The 18,245-nt window shown below is 54.9% G+C and overlaps 1 long non-coding RNA gene across 4 annotated transcripts in view; it reads right to left on the minus strand.

Annotated features, from left to right (window-relative positions):
* Positions 1 to 488: 488 nt before the first annotated feature.
* LOC142930182 (uncharacterized) overlaps positions 489 to 18,245 on the minus strand; it is a 43,770-nt gene continuing 26,013 nt past the window's right edge. For 2 of the 4 annotated variants that reach the window (XR_012946240.1, XR_012946241.1), the window contains exons 2-3: positions 10,736 to 10,818; positions 490 to 909 (exon numbers count right to left, since the gene is read on the minus strand). This is a non-coding gene — a long non-coding RNA (uncharacterized LOC142930182). Of the gene's footprint in view, positions 910 to 10,735; positions 10,819 to 18,245 lie in introns of all 4 variants that reach the window. The other 2 variants (XR_012946242.1, XR_012946239.1) reach the window with 2 other exon arrangements.

Raw genomic sequence — 18,245 nt, forward strand, 5'->3', positions numbered from 1 at the left:
ATGTGTTGACTGACTGAGATGGCTGGACGATGCACCACCATCACCTGCGCTCCCATTACTCTCGTCACGCTCCAGCATCGCTCGCAACAACAACAACCACCACCACGTCCACCACCACCACCAGGGGCAGAGCCGCCAACCCCCCTTGTCCCATCCCGTGGTTTGGGCTATGGGTGCGGGAGGGGTTGGGGGGGGGGGTGATGTGGTGTTGAGGGAGGGTGAGTGTTGGTCCGCCTTCCCAAAAGAGCTCAGCAAGTGTTTAATCGAAGCTTCACTTCTGAGCCTGGCAGCTCGAGATCCGATCACATTCTCCCCCTTTACAATAAAGATGTTTTTTTTTTAAAAAACCTCGCTCACATTCAAGGAAGACGCGCACCATAACCCGGACCCATTGTGCCGACGACAGGGCGGCTTGCTGCTGGTCCAGTCGTGTCACCGCGACCGGCGACAGAGCGTTGCCCCCCCCCCCCCCGTCGCGCGCAAGGCGTGGGGTTTTCTCCGGGTGCTCCGGTCATCCCCCCCCCCCCTCCCCCTCTCCACGCCCCTTCACTCGTCGAACAAACGCAACTCATAATCAATTGTCAGAAAAACATCTCAAACTAAAACCCCGACGTAGTAGCGGGGCCCTCCTGAATAACCACTCCTCGGGCTCAGCGTCATTCTCGTGGGGGAACGGGGAGCGGGGAGCCGGGGCGGAGAGGAGGCGGCGGCGGTGGTGGTGGTGGGTGCTAAGGAAGGAGACGTCCCCGCACGCCTCCCCTGGCCGGCCCCGAGCTCCTGGAAGAGCTCAAGGTGGCGAAGTCTCCAAACCCGAAATCTTTGCCGAGGGCTTTCACCGGGGCCGGTTCGTGACTGGGTTCGCCTCTTGCGGGACCTCCCGGGGGTGCCCAGCCAAGCGCCGCCATCCTCCTGCTCGCGACATCGCCCACGGCACACCGACACGTGACCCTCAAGCACCACGAGGAGGGTGCCAGACTCACGCACAACAAAAGACAAAGCTCCCCCGTATAGCATTAACGGCCTGTTGGGGCGAGTGGCGGTTAGAGAGGCACCGTGTTCAAGCCGCCACTGTGGCACAACGAGGGCGTTGGACGGCGAGCACCACATGCCTGCCATCTTTGTCTCTCCATTAGGGTCCGGGTTTGACCCGCAATATAGCCCAGCCCCGGAACCGGCATCACCTGCACCGAAATCTTGCCAGCACGGCGCTGTCGGGGCCCGGCTGGGTCTGCGGCGAGGGGACAGGCGGCGTTGTCTCGTGGCGAGACTCGATGAGCCGCTTACTCGAAGGTTCATGAGTGGCACCAATCTCCGTGCAAGATTCCTCCCGGCGTTCCTCTCGGCTTCTGCAGGCCATTCAACTCGCTTCGGATCCTCCGTCCCGTTTCTGTCCCTCCACGTAAGAAGCTAAACACATTTTTTTCCCCTTTTTTTTTACACATCTCATCAGCCACGCGGCCTTCTGGGAGCCGCGCGATTTCAGCAGCGTTGATTCGACACGGGCACAGACTCTGGAGCGGTTGCGAGTTGCAGTGTCTCATCAGCAGTGCCCGGCACGCTTCAACCAAAACGTGAGTAGGATCAGAAGGCAGGCGAGCGAGGAACGCATCACGGAGGGCGGCAGCAGAGCAGACAGAGAGACGCGGAGAGAGGAACTGAGAGGGAAGAGAGGGGGGGGGGGCAGGGAGGGAGGGAGGGGAGGCTGGGGAGGGAGAGAGGGAGGGAGACGCTCGCTACCATCGCGACCTCTCCCGCGTGAGGAGCGCGTGCCCTCACCATCTGCTCTCCCTCCCCATCTCCCAGCAGCAACACAATCCATACTTAACCCAACATTCCCACTGCGCACTCCCCTCCCGCCGTCACGTCCTCCTCCTCGCTGCCCCTCCCCCCAGCGCCCTGCTCCCACCCCGCCTCCCCCCCCCCCCTCTTGTGCCGCACACGAGGACGCAGCGGCGAGCGCGTTTGTCGGGGTCATTGTTTGAGTGGGGATTTGGATTTGTATTCTGTTCGGGGTACCGTGACCCGCGCGAAAGAGGGTGAGGTGTTGGGCCGAGGGTAGGAGGGGAATTGGAGGGTGGGGGTGGGGGGAGATTGAGCCGTGGGTAACAATTCACGCGATTCTCATCATACGCGTCTCATCAGCCACGCGGGTCTTTCCTTCCAGGCCGGTCTCGGCATTCAGGGTCTCATCAGCAGAGCCCGAGCCGGTGCTGCTGAACTGCCAGCTGTTTATTGTGGGCGACGACCCTTGTAAGGGTGACAGAAACTTTTCCTCGTACGCTCCCGACCTTTCAGGGCTCCTCACCGACCCGGGGAATATCTGCCGAGTCAGTGTCTATGATCCACAGCACCGCCTGCCAGCCCAGGACACGTGCAAGGTGGCTCAAAACTGGCATTTAATTTAACGGCAATGAGATGTGTTTTTATTTGTTGATTTTTATCTCCTGTGTCTTCTTGTTTTATCGTCGCTGTATTTCCCCGTTCGGCGTTAAACACTTTGCGAGGCATATGCGGTGAGCGGAGTCGTATAAAATGAGCATTCGGGCAGCCTGGGAACAGCCGCCACCCTCCCTCCCTCCCTCCGCCGGGAAGGGAGGGAGGGGCAGGCAGCCCCTGCCCGGTGCTCCACCTGGTCTCGGGATCTGGCACATCAGCCAGCCACTCACTCGCTTGCTCACCCACGCACTCACCCGCACACTCACACACCCACCCAGTCACACACCCACCCAGTCACTCACTCACCCACGCGCTCACCCACTCACCCGCACACTCACACACCCACCCAGTCACACACCCACCCAGTCACTCACTCACCCACGCGCTCACCCACTCACCCGCACACTCACACACCCACCCAGTCAACACACTCACCCACGCGCTCACCCACTCACCCGCACACTCACCCGCACACTCACTCACTCAAGCTCTGGATCGTTCTTCGCACACCTTCGGCAGACAGAACATCAGCCAGCCACTCACAGGGGGTGGTTGCGACACTGCTATCCCAGCAAGGGGTTTGGTGAGGGTTAGTGGTAGGGTTTTGGGTAGTGGTTACAGGTATGGTCGGGGGTGTAGGGTTGGGGTAGGGGTCAGGGAGTCTAGTTGGGGCTGTAGGGTTGGGGTAGGGGTCAGGGGGTCTGGTTGGGGCTGTAGGGTTGGGGTAGGGGTCAGACGGTCTGCTGTAGGGTTGGGGTTGAGGTCAGGGGGTCTGGTTGGGGCTGTAGGGTTGGGGTTGAGGTGGGGTAGGGCGGCTAAGTCGACATTGACGCGAGTACGGCTAGTGCAGTCGATACGCGCCTCGCGGCGACGCGCGATTAAAAAATCCACCTGTAAAGCACGGGGCGGATCGTGTAAATCACGGAGTGGAGTCTGCGAAACACGGAGCGGATTCCGACAAAGTGGAAGGGGGGAGGGGATAGGAGGGGGGGGCGCGTGAAGGGGCAGCGGGAGGGGGGCACTGTCAGGAGTCCCCTTGGGCCAACCCCTACCCCCATCCCAGCTCCACGCATCTCTGCCCCCCCCCCGCCGACTCCCCGATCCGTCGCCCTTTCTTTACATCCTCGTTAGGGGTCCAACCCCCACGGCGAGAAGGGGGGGGGGCGGTTTAAAGGGGTAAGAGAGGAGGGAGAGCTCACACTCTCCCACTCTCCCACTCTCACACTCACGCACACTCTCACACTCTCTCACTCTCTCCCACTCTCCCACTCTCACACTCTCACACTCTCTCACTCTCTCCCACTCTCCCACTCTCCCACTCTCACACTCTCACACTCACACTCTCCCACACTCCCACACACACACACTCTCAAACTCCCCCACTCTCAAACTCCCCCACTCTCAAACTCCCCCACTCTCCCACTCTCACACTCTCCCACTCTCACACTCTCAAACTCCCCCATCTCCCACTCTCTCTCCCCCACTCTCCACACTCTCCCACTCTCTCCCAACCTCACACTCTCAAACTCCTCCCACACACTCACACTCACGCACACTCCCCACTCTCCCACACTCCCACACTCACACTCCCCCACTCTCTCCCACTCCCCCACTCTCCCACTCCCCCACACTCACACTCTCACACTCTCACACGATCTCACAACTCTCACACTCTCCCCACACTCTCACACTCACGAACACTCCCCACTTTCCACACTCTCTCACTCTCACACTCTCACTCTCTCACACTCTCTCACTCTCCGCTCTCACTCTCTCCACTCCCCCACTCCCCACTCCCCACACTCACACCTCCCAGACTCACGCTCCCCCACCTCTCCACACTCTCACACTCTCACACTCCCACTCCCCCACCTCTCCCACTCCCATCTCACACTCTACAAACTCCTCCTCACTCTCCCCACTCTCCACACCCCACTCCCCCACCTCCCACTCCCTACTCACACTCCTCCCCCCCTCTCCCACCACTCTCCACACTCTCCCACTCTCCACTCCCCCACTCTCACACTCCCCCACTCTCCTCACTCTCACACTCTCCCACACTCTCCCACTCTCCCACTCCCACACTCTCACACTCCCCCACTCTCACACTCACACTCTCCCCCACCTCTCCCACTCTCCCACACTCTCACACTCCCCACTCTCACACTCCCCCACTCTCACACTCTCACACTCTCTCACTCTCACACTCTCCCACTCTCACACTCTCACACTCTCACACTCTCACACTCTCACACTCCCCCACTCTCACACTCTCACACTCTCTCACTCTATCACACTCCCACTCTCACACTCACACTCTCCCACTCTCACACTCCCCCACTCTCACACTCCCCCACTCTCACACTCTCTCCCACTCTCACACTCTCACACTCTCTCCCACTCCCCCACTCTCCACACTCCCCCACTCTCACACTCTCACACTCTCCCACTCTCACACTCTCACTCTCACACTCTCACACTCCCCCCACTCTCACACTCCCCCACTCTCACACTCTCTCCCACTCTCCCACTCTCACACTCTCACACTCTCTCCCACTCCCCCACTCTCACACTCCCCCACTCTCCCACTCTCACACTCCCCCACTCTCACACTCCCCCACTCTCCACTCTCTCCCACTCTCCCACTCTCACACTCCCCCACTCTCACACTCTCTCCCACTCTCCCACTCTCACACTCTCTCCCACTCCCCCACTCTCACACTCCCCCACTCTCCCACTCTCACACTCCCCCACTCTCACACTCCCCCACTCTCACACTCTCTCCCCACTCTCCCACTCTCACACTCCCCCACTCTCACACTCTCTCCCACTCTCCCACTCTCACACTCTCTCCCACTCCCCCACTCTCACACTCCCCCACTCTCACACTCTCTCCCACTCTCCCACTCTCCCACTCTCACACTCTCTCCAACTACCCACTCTCACACTCCCCCACTCTCACACTCTCTCCCACTCTCCCACTCTCCCACTCTCTCCCACTCCCCACTCTCACACTCTCTCCCACTCTCCCACTCTCACACTCTCACACACTCAGGCACGCCCCCTCACAATCGCTCCCCTTCACCTGCTGATATTCCCCGCCATTCCCTCACCACAGCACGGAGGAAGCTCCGAGCGATACGGGGGGGGGGGGGGGATGCGGGGGTGAGGGGGGTAGCGGGGGGGGTGGAGGCGGGGGGGAGCCGGGGGGGGATGCGGGGGGGGGATGCGGGGCGGGGGGGGGGGAGGCGGGGGGGGGGGGAGGCGGGGGGGGGGAGGCGGGGGGGGAGGGGGGGTGGTGATTTCCTATCCCTGCCTACACTCCCATAACCGCGCCTCGACAGGGGGCAGAGGGCTCACGACCCCCCCCCCCCCCCCCCCCCCCACTATCGCAGAGAGACCCCCGCCCGACATAGGGGTAGTGGTAGGGGTAGTAGCAGGGATAGGGGTAGTAGTGGTGGTAGTAGTAAGGATAAGAGTAGTGGAGGTAGTAATAGGGATAGGGGTAGTATTAGTGATAGAGGTATTGGTAGGAGTAGTAAGAGTAGTAGTAGTAGGCCATAGGGGTAGTGACAGGGATATGGGTAGGGAGAGTAGCAGTAGTGATAGGGGTGACAGTCGTAGGGCTAGGGGTAGTAGTAGGGATAGGGGAAGTAGTAGGGATTCGAGTAGTGGTAGAGGTAGTGAGAGTAGCAGTAGCGATAGGGGTGACAGTCGTAGGGCTAGGGGTAGTAGTAGGGATAGGGGAAGTAGTAGGGATTCGAGTAGTGGTAGAGGTAGTGAGAGTAGTAGTAGCGATAGGGGTAACAGTCGTAGGGCTAGGGGTAGTAGTAGTAGCAGGGGTAGTTGGCAGGACGAGGCGCGAACACGTGGCATCTCGACCAATCAAGGTGCGCGCTCATCGTGCGTCACGTGCGACCGCTGCGAGTCGCGGGAGCTGGAGGGGAACCGGGGCGGGAGGCGTCACGGGCAGCCACAGCAGCAGCAGCAGCCACGCCGACTGACGTCTATTTGTCTCTATTAGAGGACGGGGATGTCGCGGTGATGGATGGGGTAGGTTCCCCCCCCTCTCTCTCCAGGCCCTGCAACCCCGCCCCTCAATCCCCTACCCCCCCACTGCCACTACGCGGCTGGGATCCAGGTCAACACGGAACCAAAGCAAGGGAGACGTGAATGATGACGCGGCGATGCAAGCCCCAGTGATGATGATGGTGGTGGTGGTGGTGATGCTCTTTGCTCGTTCATTCTTGAGGTGGAAGAACACCTCGTGTGAAGGGTGTCCACGGTGGTGATCCACCCAGGCGGGGCCTCGCCGAGTCTCAAGACAAGCGTGCGGGGAGGATGCTGCTACCGTGGGATGTGTTGCCCACGAGTCCCACGAGTGGCGAGGGTTCGGCTGCGCGTGCGAGGAACCCGAAGGTCCATCCAGCACCGCTCTCTGTATACGAGGGGGGCGGCACTCAAAAGCTCCGCACAGATAGATTCAAGAATCCACGACTGCGCTGCCATCTGTTGGCCGCCTCACAGCTCCAAGCTGGTTCCCTATCCCGTACCCGTCCAGCCAAGTCAGCAAGCAGGCTCAACCCCGCCGAGCTGCTGAGGGTCTTCGAGGTCGGGCGCGCTCAGGTTCATTCGTTTTAAACACAGCTGCTCCGTACGGTACGGCCCGAACGTCGAAAACCGTCGAGCGGCCAGCAACAAACGGCACTCATCAATTCTAGATTTGAAGCTTTCGTGACTGCAAGGATCCATACTCTTTGGTTCTATTCGGTAAAGTCACGTAGGCAAAAAAATAAAACAACACAAATCACGACGTTTCGGCCACAACACAAGCGGCCTTCATCAGGTGAAGGGATCAGGCTGTCTCGAGGACAGCGCTGGAGTGAAACACAGCCACGCTCAGACCGCGGACCTTTAAGCTGTGTGCGAGGGAGCAAGGTGCCTTGACAAAGGAATTAGCATAAAAATTAGCATTTGATTGGCCGACTTGGCATAGAGGTGGTGTACATGCGGGTGAACATGCCGGTTGGCGCTTAAAGGTCGCGGTCTGAGCGTGGCTGTGTTTCACTCCAGCGCTGTCCTCGAGACAGCCTGGTCCCTTCACCTGATGAAGGCCGCTTGTGTTGTGGCCGAAACGTCGTGATTTTTGTTGTTTTATTTTTAAACCTACGGCACTCATCAAAGTTGTGACGGATCCAAGTGTGCAACCTCGAGGCGATTGGCGCGAGAGAGCTGCGGCAGAAGAGACGATGGGGGGGGGAGGAGGAGGAGGAGGGAGTTGTTCAGTGGAGCGGTGCTCGGGAACTACACGGACAGAGGCGTGAGGTGGTGACCTGCAGTGGGGGTGAGCAGGGCCGGATTAAGATTGTGTAGGCCCCGTGGGCTACAGGGTACTGTGAGGCCCCCCCACCCACCCCCCCCCCCCCCCCCAGTAATATTTTCAAAAGGAAAACAAAGTTAAAGAAAGATAAAATGTATGCTTTATCCAAGGCTAACAACAAATAAAATTCGGCATTCACAAGTGAAAGAACTTTTGACTTAATCTGTGGAGGCCCCTCCAGCTGGCAGAGGCCCCTGGGCTGCAGCCCCTAAGGCCCCCCCCCCGTGCCTTGATCCGGCCCTGGAGGTGAGTGGGTAGGTGAGTGGGTCATTTGGTGAGTGGAAGAACAAGTAGGTGAGCGGGTGAGTGAGTAGGTGAGCGGGTGAGTGAGTAGGTGAGTGAGCCAGTGAGTGAGTAGGTGAGTGGATGAGTGAGTAGGCGAGTGGGTGTGTATTTTAGTGAGTGGGTGAGTGAATGGGTGAGTGGGTTAGTGAGTAGGTCAGCGGGTGAGTGAGTAGGTGAGTGAGCCAGTGAGAGAGTAGGTGAGTGGATGAGTTAGTAGGCGAGTGGGTGAGTGGGTGTGTATTTGAGTGAGTGGGTGATGGAATAGGGGAGTGGGTGAGTGAGTAGGTGAATGGGTGAGTGAGTAGGTGAATGAGACAGTGAGTGAGTAGGTGAATTGGTGAGTGAGTAGGTGAATGGGTGAGTGAGTAGGCGAGTGGGTGTGTATTTGAGTGAGTGGGTGATGGAATATGGAAGTGGGTGAGTGAGTAGGTGAATGGGTGAGTGAGTAGGTGAGTGAGCCAGTGAATGAGTAGGTGAATGGGTGAATGAGTAGGTGAGTGGGTGAGTGAGTAGGCGAGTGGATGAGTGAGTAGGCGAGTGGGTGAGTGGGTGTGTATTTTAGTGAGTGGGTGAGTGAATGGGTAAGTGGGCTAGTGAGTAGGTCAGCGGGTGAGTGAGTAGGTGAGTGGGTGAGTGGGTGTGTATTTGAGTGAGTGGGTGATGGAATAGGTGAGCGGGTGAGTGATTAGGTGAATGGGTGAGTGAGTAGGCGAGTGGGTGAGTGGGTGTGTATTTGAGTGAGTGGGTGATGGAATAGGGAATTGGGTGAGTGAGTAGGTGAATGGGTGAGTGAGTAGGTGAGTGAGCCAGTGAGTGAGTAGGTGAATGGGTGAGTGAGTAGGTGAATGGGTGAGTGAGTAGGTGAATGGGTGAGTGAGTAGGCGAGTGGGTGAGTGGGTGTGTATTTGAGTGAGTGGGTGATGGAATAGGAGAGTGGGTGCGTGAGTAGGTGAATGGGTGAGTGAGCCAGTGAGTGAGTAGGCGAGCCAGTGAGTGAGTAGGTGAGTGGATGAGTGAGTAGGCGAGTGGGTGAGTGGGTGTGTATTTGAGTGAGTGGGTGATGGAATAGGTGAGTGGGTGAGTGAGTAGGTGAGTGAGCCAGTGAGTGAGTAGGTGAATGGGTGAGTGAGTAGGTGAGTGAGCCATTGAGTGAGTAGATGAGTGGGTGAGTGAATAGGTGAGTGAGCCAGTGAGTGAGTAGGTTAATGGGTGAGTGGGTAGGTGAGTGAGCCAGTGAGTGAGTAGGTGAATGGGTGAGTGAGTAGGTGAGTGAGCCAGTGAGTGAGTAGGCGAGTGGGTGAGTGAGTAGGTGAGTGGGTGAGTGAGTAGGTGAGTGGGTGAGTGAGTAGGTGAGTGGGTGAGTGAGTAGGTGAGTGGGTGAGTGAGTAGGTGAGTGGGTGAGTGAGTAGGTGAGTCAGCCAGTGAGTGAGTAGGTGAATGGGTGAGTGAGTAGGTGAGTGAGCCAGTGAGTGAGTAGATGAGTGGGTGAGTGAATAGGTGAGTGAGCCAGTGAGTGAGTAGGTGAATGGGTGAGTGGGTAGGTGAGTGAGTCAGTGAGTGAATAGGTGAATGGGTGAGTGAGTAGGTGAGTGAGCCAGTGAGTGAGTAGGCGAGTGGGTGAGTGAGTAGGTGAGTGGGTGAGTGAGTAGGTGAGTGGGTGAGTGAGTAGGTGAGTGGGTGAATGAGTAGGTGAGTGGGTGAGTGAGTAGGTGAGTGGGTGAGTGAGTAGGTGAGTGAGCCAGTGAGTGAGTAGGCGAGTGGGTGAGTGAGTAGGTGAGTGGGTGAGTGAGTAGGTGAGTGGGTGAGTGAGTAGGTGAGTGAGCCAGTGAGTGAGTAGGCGAGTGAGTAGGTGAGTGGGTGAGTGAGCAGGTGAGTGGGTGAGTGAGTAGGTGAGTGAGCCAGTGAGTGAGTAGGCGAGTGGGTGATTGAGTAGGTGAGTGGGTGAGTGAGTAGGTGAGTGGGTGAGTGAGTAGGTGAGTGGGTGAGTGAGTAGGTGAGTCAGCCAGTGAGTGAGTAGGTGAATGGGTGATTGAGTAGGTGAGTGAGCCAGTGAGTGAGTAGATGAGTGGGTGAGTGAATAGGTGAGTGAGCCAGTGAGTGAGTAGGTGAATGGGTGAGTGGGTAGGTGAGTGAGCCAGTGAGTGAGTAGGTGAATGGGTGAGTGAGTAGGTGAGTGAGCCAGTGAGTGAGTAGGCGAGTGGGTGAGTGAGTAGGTGAGTGGGTGAGTGAGTAGGTGAGTGGGTGAGTGAGTAGGTGAGTGGGTGAATGAGTAGGTGAGTGGGTGAGTGAGTAGGTGAGTGGGTGAGTGAGTAGGTGAGTGAGCCAGTGAGTGAGTAGGCGAGTGGGTGAGTGAGTAGGTGAGTGGGTGAGTGAGTAGGTGAGTGGGTGAGTGAGTAGGTGAGTGAGCCAGTGAGTGAGTAGGCGAGTGGGTGAGTGAGTAGGTGAGTGGGTGAGTGAGTAGGTGAGTGGGTGAGTGAGTAGGTGAGTGGGTGAGTGAGTAGGTGAGTCAGCCAGTGAGTGAGTAGGTGAGTGGGTGAGTGAGTAGGTGAGTGGGTGAGTGAGTAGGTGAGTGGGTGAGTAAGTAGGTGAGTGGGTGAGTAAGTAGGTGAGTGGGTGAGTGAGTGTTGTCGTTACCTGCAGCAGTGCCGTGGCTGTCACGGTGTTGGCCGAAAGGGTCAGTGGCGTCTACGGAGGATCACGGAGGGAGCTCGTTGGATCTGGGGGTTGGTGGGTGGGGGGTCAGAAAGACAACGTAATATGAGGGGGTAGGGATTGGGGGGGTGGGGGGTGTGCCCCGCGGGAGGGCGAGGTGCCATCGATTATCGTTTTAACCTTTGTTTAGAGCGCGCCCGGGTAAACACAGCTCCATCACAGCGGACTCCACCGCCGTCGCCGCACAGATCGATCCTGGGTGTAAATTCACCGCGGTGGTCTCCCTGGGGGTGTGTGGGGGGGGGGGGGGGTGTGAGGGGTGGGGGGGACTAATGTATTTCTCCTTCTTATTTTTGCCATGAATCCGAAACGGCCACGTGGCTCAGCGTAGGAGCGAGCGGCTCGCGGAAAGGAGAAGGTCGCGAGTTCAAAACCTGACCGGGGAGGGTTGACTCATCCCATCATCATCCCTCACTCCGTGGTCGATAAAATAGATACAACTTCGTGGGGAAGTCTACAACATTGATTGTCCTTTGCGTAGACTCGCCCCCTCCTCCCCGCCTCGCCGTAGGAATGTGTCAATTCCACCGCTAGCTCAGGGCTGAACTCTCGAGCGAATCCTGCCTCCGCTTCGGACCCCCTCGTTCCAGCGAAGCTCCCGTCACCCGTACGAACCCAGTGACCCCCATGACCCCACGTGCCGTGTGTTGCATCGGTCTGGGTCGAGCCAGGGTCGTCATCAAACACGGATGGGGCCTTTCGCCTATGAACATGTGGCTGTTACGCCCCGAGATTGGCTCAAGACAGCCAGCCTCCTGACTGACCCTGCCGATGATGAGACCCTAAATGTCGAAACCGGCCTAGGGTTTGTGTTGAAGCCACGCTCGTGAAATTGTGCACTCCCAGACACGCCGCGTGGCTGATGGAATGTGCAACATCTACTTTCGTTCGCACCCATTAATGTAAATCATCGAGAGCCATGTTCGATCCACTGCTGGATGAAGCCCGCCTCGCCAAGCCGTGCCGGCCATGAGGGGTTGTTTGACCATACTTCACCACGATGGTCAGTATCGGTTGCTTCAGTTATCGCCTCGCTACCGGTGTTGGCCGTGGCCGGGAATCAAACTCTGGTCTCGCCGGGTTCGTAGCGCGGTGCGCTAACCACTGCGCCGCCGCTCCCCACACACACCCACAACAACAACAATAACAACAACAACCGCCATTCGCCACTAAGTGGCGGTGACGTCCACACAGCGCCTGTGCCAGGCTACGTGCACGTTGAGGCCACGTGAAGTGTCCAACGCCCGCCGGCAGGAAGTCACGGGGCAGACTCAGCAGGTGCCGCATGGGTTGACTGACTTGAGATGACTGGCCGATGCACCACCTGTGCCCCCTACTGTACCAACACATGATGTTGGACCAGATGACGCCAAAAGGCGCACAACTTTAAAGGCAATGCACCATCAGAGTTTGAGAGCTCGGGTGTGAACCAAGCAATTTCAAGGACAGTGCCAATACATTATCAGAGTTGTGTTTTTTGTTTGCATTCCGACCGCAGGTATTGTGATCAATGCAAACATGACTCCTTGTTAAAAAAGGGTGTCAGTTTTGTTGGCAGATAAAAGGGTAAAAAAAACAATTAACATGTTTGTTGTGATGAAGATGTTTGCTGTGATGATGATGGTTGTGATGATGGTTCTGATGAAGATGTTTGTTGTGATGATGATGGTTGTGATGAAGACGTTTGTTGTGATGATGATGGTTGTGATGAAGATGTTTGTTGTGTTGATGATGGTTGTGATGAAGATGTTTGTTGTGATGATGATGGTTGTGATGAAGATGTTTGTTGTGATGATGATGGTTGTGATGAAGATGTTTGTTGTGATGATGACGGTTCTGATGAAGATGTTTGTTGTGATGATGATGGTTGTGATGAAGATGTTTGTTGTGATGATGACGGTTCTGATGAAGATGTTTGTTGTGATGATGATGGTTGTGATGAAGATGTTTGTTGTGATGATGATGGTTGTGATGAAGATGTTTGTTGTGATGATGATGGTTCTGATGAAGATGTTTGCTGTGATGATGATGGTTGTGATGAAGATGTTTGTTGTGATGATGATGGTTGTGATGAAGATGTTTGTTGTGATGATGATGGTTGTGATAAAGATGTTTGTTGTGATGATGGTTGTGATGAAGATGTTTGTTGTGATGATGATGGTTGTGATGAAGATGTTTGTTGTGATGATGATGGTTGTGATGAAGATGTTTGTTGTGATGATGATGATGGTTGTGATGAAGATGTTTGTTGTGATGATGATGGTTCTGATGAAGATGTTTGTTGTGATGATGGTTGTGATGAAGATATTTGCTGTGATGATGATGGTTGTGTTGATGTTTGTTGTGATGATGATGGTTGTGATGAAGATGTTGTTGTGATGGTTGTGATGATGGTTGTGATGAAGATGGTTGTGATGAAGATGTTTGTTGTGATGATGATGTTTGTTATGATGATGATGGTTGTGATGAAGATGTTTGCTGTGATGATGATGGGTGTAATGATGATGGCGATAGTAACCTCCATACAGCGCCAATCCCATTGGCTGTCGGTTGCCAAGCAATGACTAAAGCAATTAAATAATAGATGAACCAATATTCACAAACACCCTGAGCCAGCGAGACACCCCCTCCCCCCCCCCATTAACCCTTCCACTTCCTCACCCGGCCCTGCAAATTGCAGGCACTGCACTACCACACAGCTGCACTAAATACAGCGCACAGGGTACAGCTGCACGTGGTACAACAGCAGCCAACACAGCTGGACTCGGTAGGGATATAACCAACACAGCTAGACTTGTACAGCTGCACTGAAGATAGCTGTACCCAACACAGCTGCACTGAAGATAGCTGTACCCACCACAGTTGTACTGAAGACAGCTGTACCCACCACAGTTGCACTGAAGATAGCTGTACCCACCACAGTTGCACTGAAGATAGCTGTACCCAACACAGCTGCACTGAAGATAGCTGTACCCAACACAGCTGCACTGAAGATAGCTGTACCCACCACAGTTGCACTGAAGATAGCTGTACCCACCACAGTTGCACTGAAGATAGCTGTACCCAACACAGTTGCACTGAAGATAGCTGTACACAACACAGTTGCACTGAAGATAGCTGTACCCACCACAGTTGCACTGAAGACAGCTGTACCCACCACAGTTGTACTGAAGACAGCTGTACCCAACACAGCTGCACTGAAGATAGCTGTACCTACCACAGTTGCACTGAAGACAGCTGTACCCACCACAGCTGTACTGAAGATAGCTGTACCCACCACAGCTGTACTCAAGACAGCTGTACCCACCACAGTTGCACTGAAGACAGCTGTATCCACCACAGTTGCACTGAAGATAGCTGTACCAAACACAGCTGCACTGAAGACAGCTGTACCCACCACAGTTGCACTGAAGACAGCTGTACCCACCACAGTTGTGCTGAAGATAGCTGTACCCACCACAGTTGCACTGAAGATAGCTGTACCCACCACAGTTGCACTGAAGACAGCTGTATCCACCACAGTTGCACTGAAGACAGCTGTATCCACCACAGTTGCGCTGAAGATAGCTGTACCCAACACAGCTGCACTGAAAACAGCTGTACCCACCACAGTTGTACTGAAGACAGCTGTACCCACCACAGTTACACTGAAGATAGCTGTACCCACCACAGCTGTACTGGAGACAGCTGTACCCAACACAGCTGTACTGAAGACAGTTGTGCTCAACACAGCTGTACTGAAGATGAAGATAGCTGTACCCACCACAGTTGCACTGAAGACAGCTGTACCCAACACAGCTGTACTGAAGACAGTTGTGCTCAACACAGCTGTACTGAAGATGAAGATAGCTGTACCCACCACAGTTGCACTGAAGACAGCTGTACCCAACACAGCTGTACTGAAGACAGTTGTGCTCAACACAGCTGTACTGAAGACAGCTGTACACACCACAGTTGCACTGAAGACAGCTGTACCCAACACAGCTGCACTGAAGATAGCTGTACCCACCACAGTTGCACTGAAGACAGCTGTACCCACCACAGTTGCACTGAAGACAGCTGTACCCACCACAGTTGCACTGAAGACAGCTGTACCCAACACAGCTGCACTGAAGACAGTTGTGCTCAACACAGCTGTACTGAAGACAGCTGTATCCACCACAGTTGTACTGAAGACAGCTGTACCCACCACAGTTGTACTGAAGACAGCTGTACCCAACACAGCTGCACTGAAGATAGCTGTACCCACCACAGTTGCACTGAAGACAGCTGTACCCAACACAGCTGCACTGAAGATAGCTGTACCCACCACAGTTGCACTGAAGACAGCTGTACCCACCACAGTTGCACTGAAGACAGCTGTACCCACCACAGTTGCACTGAAGACAGCTGTACCCAACACAGCTGCACTGAAGACAGTTGTGCTCAACACAGCTGTACTGAAGACAGCTGTATCCACCACAGTTGTACTGAAGACAGCTGTACCCACCACAGCTGTACTGAAGACAGCTGTATCCACCACAGTTGCACTGAAGACAGCTGTACCCAACACAGCTGCACTGAAGACAGCTGTACCCACCACAGTTGTACTGAAGATAGCTGCACCCACCACAGTTGCACTGAAGACAGCTGTACCCACCACAGTTGTACTGAAGACAGCTGTACCCACCACAGTTGTACTGAAGACAGCTGTACCCACCACAGTTGTACTGAAGACAGCTGTACCCACCACAGTTGTACTGAAGACAGCTGTACCCACCACAGTTGTACTGAAGACAGCTGCACCCACCACAGTTGCACTGAAGACAGCTGTACCCACCACAGTTGTACTGAAGACAGCTGTACCCACCACAGTTGTACTGAAGACAGCTGTATCCACCACAGTTGCACTGAAGACAGCTGTACCCAACACAGCTGCACTGAAGACAGCTGTACCCACCACAGTTGTACTGAAGATAGCTGCACCCACCACAGTTGCACTGAAGACAGCTGTACCCACCACAGTTGTACTGAAGACAGCTGTACCCACCACAGTTGTACTGAAGACAGCTGTACCCACCACAGTTGTACTGAAGACAGCTGTACCCACCACAGTTGTACTGAAGACAGCTGTACCCACCACAGTTGTACTGAAGACAGCTGCACCCACCACAGTTGCACTGAAGACAGCTGTACCCACCACAGTTGTACTGAAGACAGCTGTACCCACCACAGTTGTACTGAAGACAGCTGTACCCACCACAGTTGTACTGAAGACAGCTGTACCCACCACAGTTGTACTGAAGACAGCTGTACCCACCACAGTTGTACTGAAGACAGCTGCACCCACCACAGTTGCACTGAAGACAGCTGTACCCACCACAGTTGTACTGAAGACAGCTGTACCCACCACAGTTGTACTGAAGACAGCTGTATCCACCACAGTTGCACTGAAGACAGCTGTACCCAACACAGCTGCACTGAAGACAGCTGTACCCACCACAGTTGTACTGAAGATAGCTGCACCCACCACAGTTGCACTGAAGACAGCTGTACCCACCACAGTTGTACTGAAGACAGCTGTACCCACCACAGTTGTACTGAAGACAGCTGTACCCACCACAGTTGTACTGAAGACAGCTGTACCCACCACAGTTGTACTGAAGACAGCTGTACCCACCACAGTTGTACTGAAGACAGCTGCACCCACCACAGTTGCACTGAAGACAGCTGTACCCACCACAGTTGTACTGAAGACAGCTGTACCCACCACAGTTGTACTGAAGACAGCTGTACCCACCACAGTTGTACTGAAGACAGCTGTACCCACCACAGTTGTACTGAAGACAGCTGCACCCACCACAGTTGCACTGAAGACAGCTGTACCCACCACAGTTGTACTGAAGACAGCTGCACCCACCACAGTTGCACTGAAGACAGCTGTACCCACCACAGTTGTACTGAAGACAGCTGTACCCACCACAGTTGTACTGAAGACAGCTGTATCCACCACAGTTACACTGAAGACAGCTGTACCCACCACAGTTGCACTGAAGACAGCTGTATCCACCACAGTTGCACTGAAGACAGCTGTACCCACCACAGTTGTACTGAAGACAGCTGTACCCACCACAGTTGTACTGAAGACAGCTGTATCCACCACAGTTACACTGAAGACAGCTGTACCCACCACAGTTGCACTGAAGACAGCTGTATCCACCACAGTTGCACTGAAGACAGCTGTATCCACCACAGTTGTACTGAAGACAGCTGTACCCACCACAGTTGCACTGAAGACAGCTGTACCCACCACAGTTGTACTGGAGACAGCTGTACCCACCACAGTTGTACTGAAGACAGCTGTATCCACCACAGTTGCACTGAAGACAGCTGTACCCACCACAGTTGTACTGAAGACAGCTGCACCCACCACAGTTGCACTGAAGACAGCTGTACCCACCACAGTTGTACTGAAGACAGCTGTACCCACCACAGTTGTACTGAAGACAGCTGTATCCACCACAGTTACACTGAAGACAGCTGTACCCACCACAGTTGCACTGAAGACAGCTGTATCCACCACAGTTGCACTGAAGACAGCTGTACCCACCACAGTTGTACTGAAGACAGCTGTACCCACCACAGTTGTACTGAAGACAGCTGTATCCACCACAGTTACACTGAAGACAGCTGTACCCACCACAGTTGCACTGAAGACAGCTGTATCCACCACAGTTGCACTGAAGACAGCTGTACCCACCACAGTTGTACTGAAGACAGCTGTACCCACCACAGTTGTACTGAAGACAGCTGTATCCACCACAGTTACACTGAAGACAGCTGTACCCACCACAGTTGCACTGAAGACAGCTGTATCCACCACAGTTGCACTGAAGACAGCTGTATCCACCACAGTTGTACTGAAGACAGCTGTACCCACCACAGTTGCACTGAAGACAGCTGTACCCACCACAGTTGTACTGGAGACAGCTGTACCCACCACAGTTGTACTGAAGACAGCTGTATCCACCACAGTTGCACTGAAGACAGCTGTACCCACCACAGTTGTACTGAAGACAGCTGCACCCACCACAGTTGCACTGAAGACAGCTGTACCCACCACAGTTGTACTGAAGACAGCTGTACCCACCACAGTTGTACTGAAGACAGCTGTATCCACCACAGTTACACTGAAGACAGCTGTACCCACCACAGTTGCACTGAAGACAGCTGTATCCACCACAGTTGCACTGAAGACAGCTGTACCCACCACAGTTGTACTGAAGACAGCTGTACCCACCACAGTTGTACTGAAGACAGCTGTATCCACCACAGTTACACTGAAGACAGCTGTACCCACCACAGTTGCACTGAAGACAGCTGTATCCACCACAGTTGCACTGAAGACAGCTGTATCCACCACAGTTGTACTGAAGACAGCTGTACCCACCAC

This window comes from Petromyzon marinus, chromosome 37 (genome assembly GCF_048934315.1).
Source record: "Petromyzon marinus isolate PM22_M1 ecotype Great Lakes invasive population chromosome 37, UKy_Petmar_22M1.pri1.0, whole genome shotgun sequence".
Classification (NCBI taxonomy): domain Eukaryota; kingdom Metazoa; phylum Chordata; class Hyperoartia; order Petromyzontiformes; family Petromyzontidae; genus Petromyzon; species Petromyzon marinus.